Here is a 13,131-nt window from a genome sequence, read left to right on the forward strand (position 1 = left end):
CTGAAATAATATTGCTTAATAAAAGTATACTTCTTCTGTTACTCTACACTCCTTTTGCCCTTTCCTCCTCTTTTTCTATTTTCCTCTTGCTATCACTCTGTCCTCCACTCGCTCCCTCCCTCTCTCTCCCTCTCATTCCCTGAGGGAGGTGTGAAAATTCTAAAACTCTCAGTAATGGAGAGCTCCTTGTTAGAAGAGCTGCTTGTTATTGTGACCTTTGCTGTGAGTGTGTGTGTGCAGTCTTTTCCCTATATCCATTTAGCAGTGGTGGGCCACTGCTGCTACATTGTTACCGCCACTACCAAAAATATGATTGCTAGTTCTCAAATCTCTTTTTCAATCACCAAAATCTACATTTATTCATGTTTGAGTCACTCAGAATAAGAACACGGCAGAAGCTATGTCAAAGTCTGTAGAATTACATTCAATTATCTTTAAAACTGCACATTTTCTCTCGGCACCATTGCAAAATGTGTAGAATTTTAAGGAAATTAGCTTTTTTTTTTTCTCAGCCCAGTGACAAAATATGTGGAGTTAGCAAAAAATAAAATGATAAGAATGAAAGAAACTTAAACCACATTGTGGACCACTCAAATTGGGTTTTCAGATACAAAACATCGTAGTCAAACATGTTACAGGCATCATCTATAATGCATTACATCATCTATACACGTGTGTGCATAAACAAAACACAAAGTACACTGGATTAAAGGACAATTGGGCACTTCTCCAACCGAGTTCTTTCTTTATAAGGTGGCAGGCTGTGTTATGTGCAACTATGAATATTTCATTATATTTACACAGTGAATTTGTTAATTAGCATAACAATAGCTTTTTCCCCATTACATCTCCTATGATCATAATGTAGGTGTAGCTTTGTTTTAACACCATTGGCCTATTTCTATCGCATGTGTTGATTATCCGAGGTGACTCCCAGCAGCCCCTGTGTCATCCTGCCAGGGTTTAATATTCTCTGTGTTTCTGTGTTATACTTCGCAGTATGTTTGCCAGTAGCCATGTTAAAAGCCATGTTGGTTGTCACGAGGTCATAATTATGACACAGGCGTTGGAGGGGTGTGACCTCAGGTTGAACATAACTAACACTGCAGCTTACTGCATCCACACAGAGAGAAATGCATATTAACATCATGTTTTGGCATCCCTCAATCTTCTTTCTTGCTGTTTCCTCTCTCCTCATTTCCTCTCTCCTCATTCCCTCCCCATCTCGTTGTTACTCTCTCTCTCTCTCCATTCGTTATGTTTGGCAGGAGTGAGTTCTCTGCCTCCACCCAAATGTTCTCCCAGAGGCCTCAGGTTCATGTCAAGTGCAGCCACGCTGCACACTGAGTGGATTCCAAAGACTACATGATATAAGAACAATTTCTGGCTGTGGAGAGCTCGTATGTCTGGCTGTGGAGAGCTCGTGTGTCTGGCTGTGGAGAGCTCGTGTGTCTGGCTGTGGAGAGCTTGTGTGTCTGGCTGTGGAGAGCTCGTGTGTCTGGCTGTGGAGAGCTCGTGTGTCTGGCTGTGGAGAGCTCGTGTGTCTGGCTGTGGAGAGCTCGTGTGTCTGGCTGTGGAGAGCTCGTGTGTCTGGCTGTGGAGAGCTCGTGTGTCTGGCTGTGGAGTGCTTGTGTGTCTGGCTGTGGAGAGCTCGTGTGTCTGGCTGTGGAGCGCGTGTATTGTGTGTCTGGATAGAGCGTTCACTACTGTATCTGTATCTCCTAGCCGTCTGTGAATGGTCCTTGTTTATGAGTAGGTGTATGTGTTCACATACCACGAAGGAGGGGGGGGGGGTGCCAGACTTGTGTCTGAGGGGATATGACACACTGGCACAATCCACCTCCAATCTCCCTGCTGTAGTGATGCTGCATCACACAACTGTCATTACACACACAAGCTTAGCAGTGTTGTCGGAACAGTTTCAAAGAGTGGGAGATGATTGGTAGAGTGATGTTCAGTATTCAGGCGTGTGTTGAGCATGTGGTATGTTAACTTTAGGCTGTCCTGCTCCTTTCAAAGGTTTATCCTTCCCTCTACTCCCTACCCCTTCCAATCAGAACCTGCATCGCCATCCCCAATCTCTGTAGTACTATTATACACAGTCACCCTGCAGCCATAAGTGGGGGGGAGTTTAGAACAGGCCTTTATGACGTCACAATGGATGATTTATTATGTCACGATGATTTGTGATGTCTGCCTGGCCATAACTCTTGGCCACATCAGTACCCTCTGATACAGGGGTGAGAGAGAGGGACATAGCAGAGAGGAGGTATAGGGTTGTAGAGAGAGTGCTAAATCCAATATCCTGGGCCATTTCCCCTAAATTGGACAAATACAAGAGATGACACTGATGTTTACCACAGAGACAGGAACAGAGGGAAAACCGCAGTGTGTGTGTTTTTGAGTAAATACATTCAAAGCCTTGCACACACACTGATTTTATCTCCACCATATACCATACACATCTTCAATAATAGGCCTACTGTTTCCATTTGATTGTTGACCACTGATTTAGCTACAGTAGGTCTACATGTGAACTACAGTAAAGGGTATTTATCCTCTTCAGTTTTTTTTCTATCATTTCCTGTTATTAAATCCTGTCTGAAGTCTACAGCCACACTAAATCCACAAATTGAACCGTCTAGTGATTTCCTACATTTTCTGTCATGTTTGAGCAGCAGTGAGGGTGGGACTTTCACATACACACACCTTTCACAACCCTCATACACACACGCACACCTGTGAGGTCAGGCCTCACTGAGTCAGAACCACAGGTTTACACATATACCAGTGCTATATCAGAATGTGTTCTAGTCACCTACAAGTGCTACCACTGTGTACCACAACACTTCCACAACTCATCCCCCTACTGACCACACCTATTCCCCCCACTCAGTGCCCTGCTGACAACACACACACTCTATTTCCCCCCACACAGACACACCATTTACCTCCCCACTCACAAGGGGAGTTAACATGTTCAGAGCGGGAAGGGGTATGACATAGCAACATGTGGGCTGATGTGGACCAGCGTGACTGGATGTGGTCAGGACAGTCCCTAAGCCCCCTTCCCCTCCTGAACACCCCCTCAGCTAGAGGAAACGCTGACTCAGGCTGCACTAGTATAGAGTGTGTGAGTGAGAATGTTCCCTCATTTACACCAGTACTGTATTGGAGCGGGGGGGGGGGGGTGGTGTAGATCCTCTTTCTTAACTTACTGTAATAGTTTTGTGTCACAGGGGCCTCATACACACACACACACACACACACACTGCCCCACTGTAGACTAGAGTACTAAAGTGAGACTCTGCGACAGTTTACGAAGAACATAAGGACATACGCGTTAATAATCATAAAGTAATAGTCACAAAGTCGTTGGAGACCTTTTCAATAGAACAGTGTTACCTTGACAACAGTCCTTTCTTTCCACACTGACCATGATGGAATTATTTAATTCAGTGTGACAGTGTAATACGTGGGTCATTTGCTAAGGGTAATTAATATGTAATAGGACTAGAATGTCCTAGTTCTGCAGTGCTCTGCTTTCACAGACACCCTACACATTCTCCCATACCCTTTACACTGTCATAATGAAATCACACCTGTATCTCTCACACACAATCATTAACTCACGATCCCAGGGAAATCTCATCAGGTTAACTCGACCTGTGAGATTTGCATTTAGCTATGTTAATTTAGCTACAGTTGAAGTCGGAAGTTTAAAGTCATTAAAACTCGTTTCTCAACCACTCCACAAATTTCTTGTTAACAAACTATAGTTCTGGCAAGTCGGATAGGACATCTACTTTGTGCATGACACAAGTCATTTTTTCCAACAATTGTTTAGACAGATTATTTCACTTATAATTCACTATCAGAATCCCAGTGGGTCATACGTTTACATACACTAAGTTGACTGTGCCTTTTTAAACAGCTTGGAAAATTCCAGAAAATGTTGTCATGACTTTAGAAGCTTCTGATAGGATAATTAACATCATTTGAGTCAATTGGAGGTGCATCTGTGGATGTATTTTAAAGCCTACCTTCAAACTCAGTGCCTCTTTGCTTGACATCATGGGAAAATCAAAAGAAATCAGCCAAGACCTCAGAAAAACAATTGTAGACCTCCACAAGTCTGGTTCATCCTTGGGAGCAATTTCCAAATGCCTGAAGGTACCACGTTCATATGGACAAACAATAGTACGCAAGTATAAACACCATGGGACCACGCAGCTGTCATACCGCTCAGGAAGGCGAAGTGTTCTGTCTCCTAGAGATGAACGTACTTTGATGCGAAAAGTGCATCTCAATCCCAGAACAGCAAAGGACCTTGTGAAAATGCTGGAGGAAGCCGGTACAAAAGTATCTATATCTACAGTAAAACAAATCCTATAGCGACATAACCTGAAATGCCGCTCAGCAAGGAAGAAGCCACTGCTCCAAAATCATAATAAAAAAGCCAGTCTGTTTGCAACTGCACATGGGGACAAAGATTCAACTTTTTGGAGAAATGTCCTCTGGTCTGATGAAACAAAAATAGAACTGTTTGGCCATAATGACCATTGTTATGTTTGGAGGAAAAAGGGGGAGGCTTGCAAACCTTCCAAGTCGAAGAACACCAACCGTGAAGCACGTGGGTGGAAGCATCAAGTTCTGTGGGTGCTTTGCTGCAGGAGGGACTGGTGCACTTCACAAAATAGATGGCTTCATGAGGGAGGAAAATGATGTGGATATATTGAAGCAACATCTCAAGACATCAGTCAGGAAGTTAAAGCCTGGTCACAAATGGGTCTTCCAAATGGACAATGACCCCAAGCATACTTTCAAAGTTGTGGCAAAATGGCTTAAAGACAACAAAGTCAATGTATTAGAGTGGCCAACACAAAGCCCTGACTCAATCCCATAGAAAATGTGTGGGCAGAACTGAAAAGGTGTGTGCGAGCAAGGAGGCCTACAAACCTGACTCCGTTACACCAGCTCTGTCAGGAGGAATGGGCCAAAATTCACCCCACTTATTGTGGGAAGCTTGTGGAAGTCTACCCGAAACATTTGACCCAAGTTAAACAATTTAAAGGCAATTCTATCAAATACTAATTGAGTGTATGGTAACTTCTGACCCACTGGGAATGTGATGAAAGAAATAAAAGCTGAAATATATCATTCTCTATACTATTATTCTGACATTTCACATTCTTTAAATAAAGTAGTGATCCTAACTGACCTAAAACAGGGAATTTTTACTGGGATTAAATGTCAGGAATTGTGAAAAACTGAGTTTAAATGTATTTGGCTAAGGTGTATGTAAACTTCCGACTTCAACTCTATGTTCATTTAGCTATGTTTGGGACACATGTATCACACGTATTGGATTCAGTCCCCAGTGTTAAATTTCTTACCGAAATACGCACCCTGGGCCGGCTCCAGGTGGATGCAGGCTTACGGCTGCTGTTGGAATTTCAAGAAATTTAGCTTTAAAACTGCAAAAAAATATATTTCCAAGATGGCGTAGCAGTCAGACGTCTTTGTCTTGTCTATATATATTTTTATATATTTTTCTAAGCATTCTTTTTAATATTTTTCCTAAAGCTCAACTTAAAAATACACTCCTGTAACCCACCTCACCCAATGTGGTGTGGATCTGTTTTTTTTCTAAAGTATTTCTATTTACCTCCGACGGAACCCCGCCAATATTTCACGTCTGGAATACTGACATAATCTGCCCGAGGAGCCCAACAGCCCTGAAGGCCCATTCTGCTAACCGTGGCCTGCTAGCTATCTATAGCATATTGGACTGTTAGCTGATCCATCGGTCAGTTTCTTGAACCACAATACCCATTTTGCCAATTGGACTCGGACCCCTCTGCTACTTGGAACCCTACTAATTCCACGACTGGTCTATCGACATCACCGCACGAGGAGGCAAGAACAGACTTTGCCCCTTCGCAACGTCCCTCTAAGGCCCTTATGTTAGCTTGCTAGCCCCGACCTGCTAACTGTCTAAATCGCCGTGTCCCCAGCCATCCCAACCACTCACTGGACCCATACAATCACTTGGCTACGCATGCCTCTCCCTAATATCAATATGCCTTGTCCATTACTGTCCTGGTTAGTGATTACTGTCTTATTTCAATGTAGAGCCTATAGCCCTGCTCAATATGCCTTAACCAACCATGTTGCTCCACCTCCCACATATGTGTTGACATCACCTGGTTTAAACATCTCTAGAGACTATATCTCTCTCATCATTACTCAATGACTAGGTTTACCTCCAATGTACTCTCTTCCTACCATACCTTTGTCTGTACACTATGCCTTGAATCTATGCTATCGTGCCCAGAAACCTGCTCCCTTTACTCTCTGTTCCGAACGTGCTAGACGATCAGTTCTTATAGCCTTTAGCCGTACCCTTATCCTACTTCTCCTCTGTTCCTCTGGTGATGTAGCGGTTAACCCAGGACCTGTAGTGCCTAACGCCACTCCTACTCCCCAGGTGCTCTCATTTGTTGACTTCTGTAACCGTAAAAACCTTGGTTTTATGCATGTTAACATTAGAAGCCTACTCTTTAGCACATTCTGCCAACCCGGATGTCTTAGTCGTGTCTGAATCCTGGCTTAGGAAAACCACAAAACCCTGAAATTTCCATCCCTAACTATAACATGTTCCGACAAGATAGAACTGCCAAAGGGGGCTGTGTTGCAATCTACTGCAGAGAGAGAACTCTGTAGGCTATCTTACTATCCAGGTCTGTACCAAAACAATTTGAGCTTCTATTTCTAAAAATTGACCTTTCCAGAAACAAGTCTCTCACTGTTGCCGCTTGCTATAGACCACCCTCTGCCCCCAGCTGTGCCCTGGACACCATATGTGAATTGATTGCACCCCATCTAGCTTCTGAGCTCGTGCTGCTAGGTGACCTAAACTGGGACATGCTTAACACCCCAGCCATCCTACAATCTGAGCTTGATGCCCTCAATCTCACACAAATGATCAATGAACCTACCAGGTACAACCCCAAATCCGTAAACACGGGCCTCATAGATATCATCATAACTTACTCGCCCTCCAAATACACCTCTGCTGTTTTCAACCAAGATCTCAGCGATCACTGCCTCATTGCCTGCATCCATAATGGGTCTGCGGTCAAACGACCACCCCTCATCACTGTCAAACGCTCCCTAAAACACTTAACCGAACAGGCCTTTCTAATCAACCTGGCCGGGGTATCCTGGAATGACATTAACCTCATCCCGTCAGTAGAGGATGCCTTGTTATTCTTTAAAAGTGCCTTCCTCACCATCTTAAATAAGCATGCGCCATTCAAAAAATGTAGAACTAGGAATAGATATAGCCCTTGGTTCACTCCAGACCATCTGCCCTTGACCAGTGCAAAAACATCCTGTGGCGTTCTGCATTAGCATAGAATAGCCCCCGTGATATGCAACTTTTCAGGGAAGTTAGGAACCAATATACACAGGCAGTTAGGAAAGCTAAGGCTAGCTTTTCAAACAGAAATGTGCATCCTGTAGTACAAACTCAAAAAAAATTCTGGGACACTGTAAAGTCCATGGAGAATAAGAGCACCTCCTCCCAGCTGCCCACTGCACTGAGGCTAGGAAACACTGTCACTACCGATAAATCCACTATAATTGAGAATTTCAAGAAGCATTGTTCTACGACTGGCCATGCTTTCCACCTGGCTAACCCTACCCCGGTCAACAGCCCTGCGCTCCCCACAGCAACTCGATGAAACCTCCTCCACTTCTTCTTCACCCAAATCCAGACAGCTGGTGTTCTGAATGAGCGGCAAAATCTGGACCCCTACAAATCAGCTGGGCTAGACAATCTGGACCCTCTTTTTCTAAAATGACCTGCCGAAATTATTGCAACCCCTATTACTAGTCTGTTCAACCTCTCTTTCGTATCGTCTGAGATTCCCATAGATTGGAAATCTGCCGTGTTCATCCCCCTCTTCAAAGGGGGTGACACTCTAGGCCAGGGGTGTCAAACTCAATCCATGGAGGGCCGAGTGTATGCGGGTTTTTGTTTCTTCCGTTAAATGATGACCTAGACAACCAGGGGAGGGGAGTTCCTTACTAATTAGTGACCTTAATTCATCAATCAAGTACAAAGATGGACCAAAAACCCGTAGACACTCGGCCCTCCATGGAATGAGTTTGACGCGTGTGCTCTAGGCCCAAACTGCTACAGACCTATATCTATCCTACCCTGTCTTTCTAAGGTCTTCGAAAGCCAAGTTAATAGATTACCGACCATTTAGAATCCCACCGTACCTTCTCAGCTATACAATCTGGTTTCAGAGCTGGTCATGGGTGAACCTCAGCCACGCTCAAGATCCTAAACGCTATCATAACCGCCATCGATAAGAGACATTACTGTGCAGCCGTATTCATCGACCTGGCCAAGGCTTTCGACTCTGTCAATCACCACATTCTTATTGGCAAACTCAACAGCCTTGGTTTCTCAAATGATTGCCTCGCCTGGTTCACCAACTACTTCTCCGATAGAGTTCAGTATGTCAAATTGGAGGGCCTGTTGTCCAGACCTCTGGCAGTCTCTATGGGGGTGCCACAGGGTTCAACCTCGGGCCGACTCTCTTCTCTGTATACATCAATGATGTCGCTCTCGCTGCTGATGATTATTTGATCCACCTCTATGCAGACGACACCATTCTGTATACCTCTAGCCCTTCGTTGGACACTGTTAACTAACCTCCAGATGAGCTTCAATGCCATACAACTCTCCTTCTGTGGCCTCCAACTGCCCTTAAATGCAAGTAAAACTAAATGCATGCTCTTCAACCGATCGCTAATCCCACCTGCCTGCCCATCCAGCATCACTACTCTGGACGGTTCTGACCTAGAATATGTGGACAACTACAAATACCTAGGTGTCTGGTTTGACTGTAAACTCTCCTTCCAGACTCTCATAAATCTCCAATCTTAAATTAAATTTAGAATCGGCTTCCTATTTTGCAACCAAGCATCCTTCACTCATGCTGCCAAACATACCCTCGTAAATCTGACCATCCTACCGATCCTCGACCTCGGCGATGTCATTTACAAAATAGCCTCCAACACTCTACTCAACTAATTGGATGCAGTCTATCACAGTGCCATCCGTTTTGTCACCAAAGCCCCATATACCACCCACCACTGCGACCACCTATGCTCTCGTTGACTGGCCCTCGCTTCATACTCGTTGCCAAACCCACTGGCTCCAGGTCATCTTCAAGTCTCTGCTAGGTAAAGCCTTGCCTTATCTCAGCTCATGGGTCACCATAGCAGCACCCACCCGTAGCACGCACTCCAGCAGGTATATCTCACTGGTCACCCCCAAAGCCAATTCTTCCTTTGGCTGCCTCTCCTTCCAGTTCTCTGCTGCCAATGACTGGAACAAGCTGCAAAAATCTCTGAAGCTGGAGACTCATACCTCCCTCACTAGCTTTAAGCACCAGCTGTCAGAGCAGCTCACAGATCACTGCACCTGTACATAGCTCATCTGTAAATAGCCCATCAAATCTACGTCATCCCCATACTGTATTTATTCATTTAATTGTTTTTTAAATCTTTCTCCTTTGCACCCCAGTATCATCTTGCACACTCTTCTTCACATTCTACCATTCCAGTGTTTAATTGCTATATTGTAATTACTTCGCCACCATGGCCTATTTATTGCCTTACCTCTCTTATCCTACCTCATTTGCACATGCTGTATATAGATTTTTCTACTGTATTATTGATTGTATGTTTGTTTATTCCATGTGTAATTCTGAGTTGTATGTGTCGACCTGCTTTGCTTTATCTTGGCCAGGTCACAGTTACAAATTATAACTTGTTCTCAACTAGCCTACCTGGTTAAATAAAGGTAAAACTAAAATCTCTCCACCCCATAGCAAAATGTGTAGAATTGCAGGGAGTTAGCTGTTAAAATGCACATTTTCAGAAAGCTTGCTCCACCTCGTGGAAAAATGTGTAGAACTGTAGGAAGATGACTTGAAATCTGTTAGTTAAAAAAATAATAATTGTCGCCCGTCAAGAGGGGGGCCCCTAAAAGGTTTCGCCCATGAGGTGGGTCGGCCTGTCATGCAAAATACTGTCATCTTTTTAGCAAAACAAAGATAGTTTAAACAGCTTAATTGTTGCAACAATCAGCTTTGTTTACATAGTGGGGATGAAAATAATGTCATTTTTCCTGTAATCTCTAGAATTCGGTGAATTCGGTCATCACACCGTTTATATAGCAATGAACGCTAATAGTTTATTGAATCCCATTGTGATGCGGGGGGATACTTTCTGTCATGACAGGCTCACCAACCAAAAGGCTAGGGCAGGCCATGCCCACACACACCAATGCCCTGACACACTTCATTTGCCCATTTGCTTTTTCCACAGATATTCTGCTTTTATAACTGTGTGAGGTTCTAGTCCCCCCAGGCCTGTCCTCTGTTCTCACACCTGCCTCTCCCCCCAGGCCTGTCCTCTGTTCTCACACCTGCCTCTCCCCCAGGCCTTTTCTCTGTTCTCACACCTTGCTCTCCCCCCAGGCCTTTCCTCTCTTCTCACACCACCCCCCCCCCCTCTCCCCCCAGGCCTGTCCTCTGTTCTCACACCAGCCTCCCCCCCTCTCCCCCCCCGGCCTGTTCTCACACCTGCCTCTCCCCCCAGGCCTGTCCTCTGTTCTCACACCAGCCTCCTCCTCCCCCCCTCTCCCCCCCGGCCTGTTCTCACACCTGCCTCTCCCCCCCGGCCTGTCCTCTGTTCTCACACCAGCCCCTCCCCCCGACCTGTTCTCACACCAGCCTCTCCCTCAAGGCCTGTCCTCTGTTCTCACACCAGCCCCTCCCCCCAGGCCTGTCCTCTGTTCTCACACCAGCCCCTCCCCCCGACCTGTCCTCTGTTCTCACACTAGCCTCTCCCCCAGGCCTGTCCTCTGCTCTCACACCAGCCCCTCCCCCCAGGCCTGTCCTCTGTTCTCACACCAGCCCCTCCCCCCAGGCCTGTCCTCTGTTCTCACACCAGCCTCTCCCCCAGGCCTGTCCTCTGTTCTCACACCAGCCTCTCCCTCAAGGCCTGTCCTCTGTTCTCACACCAGCCCCTCCCCCCAGGCCTGTCCTCTGTTCTCACACCAGCCTCTCCCCCCCGGCCTGTCCTCTGTTCTCACACCAGCCTCTCCCCCCAGGCCTGTCCTCTGTTCTCACACCAGCCTCTCCCCCCGACCTGTCCTCTGTTCTCACACCAGCCTCTCCCCCAGGCCTGTCCTCTGCTCTCACACCAGCCCCTCCCCCCAGGCCTGTCCTCTGTGCTCACACCAGCCTCTCCCTCAAGGCCTGTCCTCTGTTCTCACACCAGCCCCTCCCCCCAGGCCTGTCCTCTGTTCTCACACCAGCCTCTACCCCCAGGCCTGTCCTCTGTTCTCACACCAGCCTCTCCCCCCCGGCCTGTCCTCTGTTCTCACACCAGCCTCTCCCCCCAGGCATGTCCTCTGTTCTCACACCAGCCTCTCCCTCCAGGCCTTTCCTCTGTGCTCACACCAGCCTCTCCCCCCCGGCCTGTCCTCTGTTCTCACACCAGCCTCTACCCCCAGGCCTGTCCTCTGTTCTCACACCAGGCTCTACCCCCAGGCCTGTCCTCTGTTCTCACACCAGCCCCTCCCCCCAGGCCTGTCCTCTGTTCTCACACCAGCCTCTACCCCCAGGCCTGTCCTCTGTTCTCACACCAGCCTCTCCCCCCCGGCCTGTCCTCTGTTCTCACACCAGCCTCTCCCCCAGGCCTGTCCTCTGCTCTCACACCAGCTCCCTCTCCCTGTGAAACCTGACCCAGAATCAGACCTCTGGCTGGCTGGCTTCCATCATGCACCTGGTAACCCTGCTCACCTGGAGTGTGTGTGTGTGTGTGTGGCAGGAGCAGACATATCAGGCAGCTCCATCCATGCCATAGTATGTCGTTGTACAGCACACCCATTGCAATTGCCGCCAGTCTACTGATGTCCAGTGTGTTTTTCCTCATGTTAGTTGTGACTGCGTCAGACAGACGCACTGTGGTGTCATGTTTCCTTTCATGTGTGTAACTGGGCTCCTTCATGACGTCACCCTCTGGCTTCCTGCATTGTTTGTTTGAGACAGGCGTTCAACTGCACATTTGACGAGGTGCTTAGTAGAGTTGGAGGATATGGACAAAAATCCATGGGACGATGAATTACCTGAATTGATGAGATAACGCTAAATATAACAATACGTTTAAACCACGTCTACTAGTTTGATGGTTGTACCACCATCAGTTGTCCCATTTAACAATCACCCAACAGTTGTATCTGCATAGCTGATCATGTTAAGTGGCCAAGATGGTGGCTCCAAATGGGCATGATCCTGCACTCGCTGCAGAGCCAAAATGGACCCAAGCACTTAACACCATTAGAGACAATGGGGCTGCTGCTTGATTTACTGGCCTAGTGTTATTGAGCCAAAATGGAGATTGAACTGTGGTCTGCTAGAGCACTTAAACACAAGCTCTTTAGGAATAGGTCATTACAGAAAGGCAACTGTGAGTGTGGATGGTCTATTGTGGTGAAACACTGAGCCAGAGTGGAAACTGGGAAGCATGTGGTTCATGAAGCACTTACTGTTTGTGTGTGTGTGTGTTTGGGTGGTGGTACTTGAACCACCCCCTAAAACCAGAAACATCACATCCGTTACATTTTACAAAGGAATTTTGAAAACCTGGCAACTCTTGTCCCACACTAACATCCGTCATTGCACACTCACAGGAGGATTTGAGAAATGGCAGCTAAATTTACCTTAACTCCCCGTTTACTTGATAATTGCCTTGGCAACGGCCTCAGGTCCAGGCGAGTGGGGGGAACCAGAGCATGTTGTCATGGGTGAGAAGAGAGGTTGGTGACCTTTTGTTCCTGTGTTTGCTTAGTGGGCATTCCTCTAAGGGCTGGCGCTCACCCAACCATGGCCAGTCTCTGTGTTATATAGGGCTCCCCCTGGGGGTGAAGATGGAGTATTACAGGCTCCTCAGCCAGACACCACCCAACCTTTAGTCATTAGTAAAGGGCATCATATTATGCCTGCCTCTCAATAGGAATTGGAAGAAGTCTGAGTTGTG

At 46.6% G+C, this 13,131-nt stretch overlaps 1 protein-coding gene across 2 annotated transcripts in view; it reads left to right on the forward strand.

Moving 5' to 3' along the window:
* Positions 1 to 13,131, forward strand: part of LOC110503149 (phosphatidylinositol 4,5-bisphosphate 3-kinase catalytic subunit beta isoform) — an 89,764-nt gene that overhangs the window by 33,862 nt on the left and 42,771 nt on the right. The window lies entirely within an intron of this gene.

Source organism: Oncorhynchus mykiss, chromosome 24 (genome assembly GCF_013265735.2).
Source record: "Oncorhynchus mykiss isolate Arlee chromosome 24, USDA_OmykA_1.1, whole genome shotgun sequence".
Taxonomy (NCBI): Eukaryota; Metazoa; Chordata; class Actinopteri; order Salmoniformes; family Salmonidae; genus Oncorhynchus; species Oncorhynchus mykiss.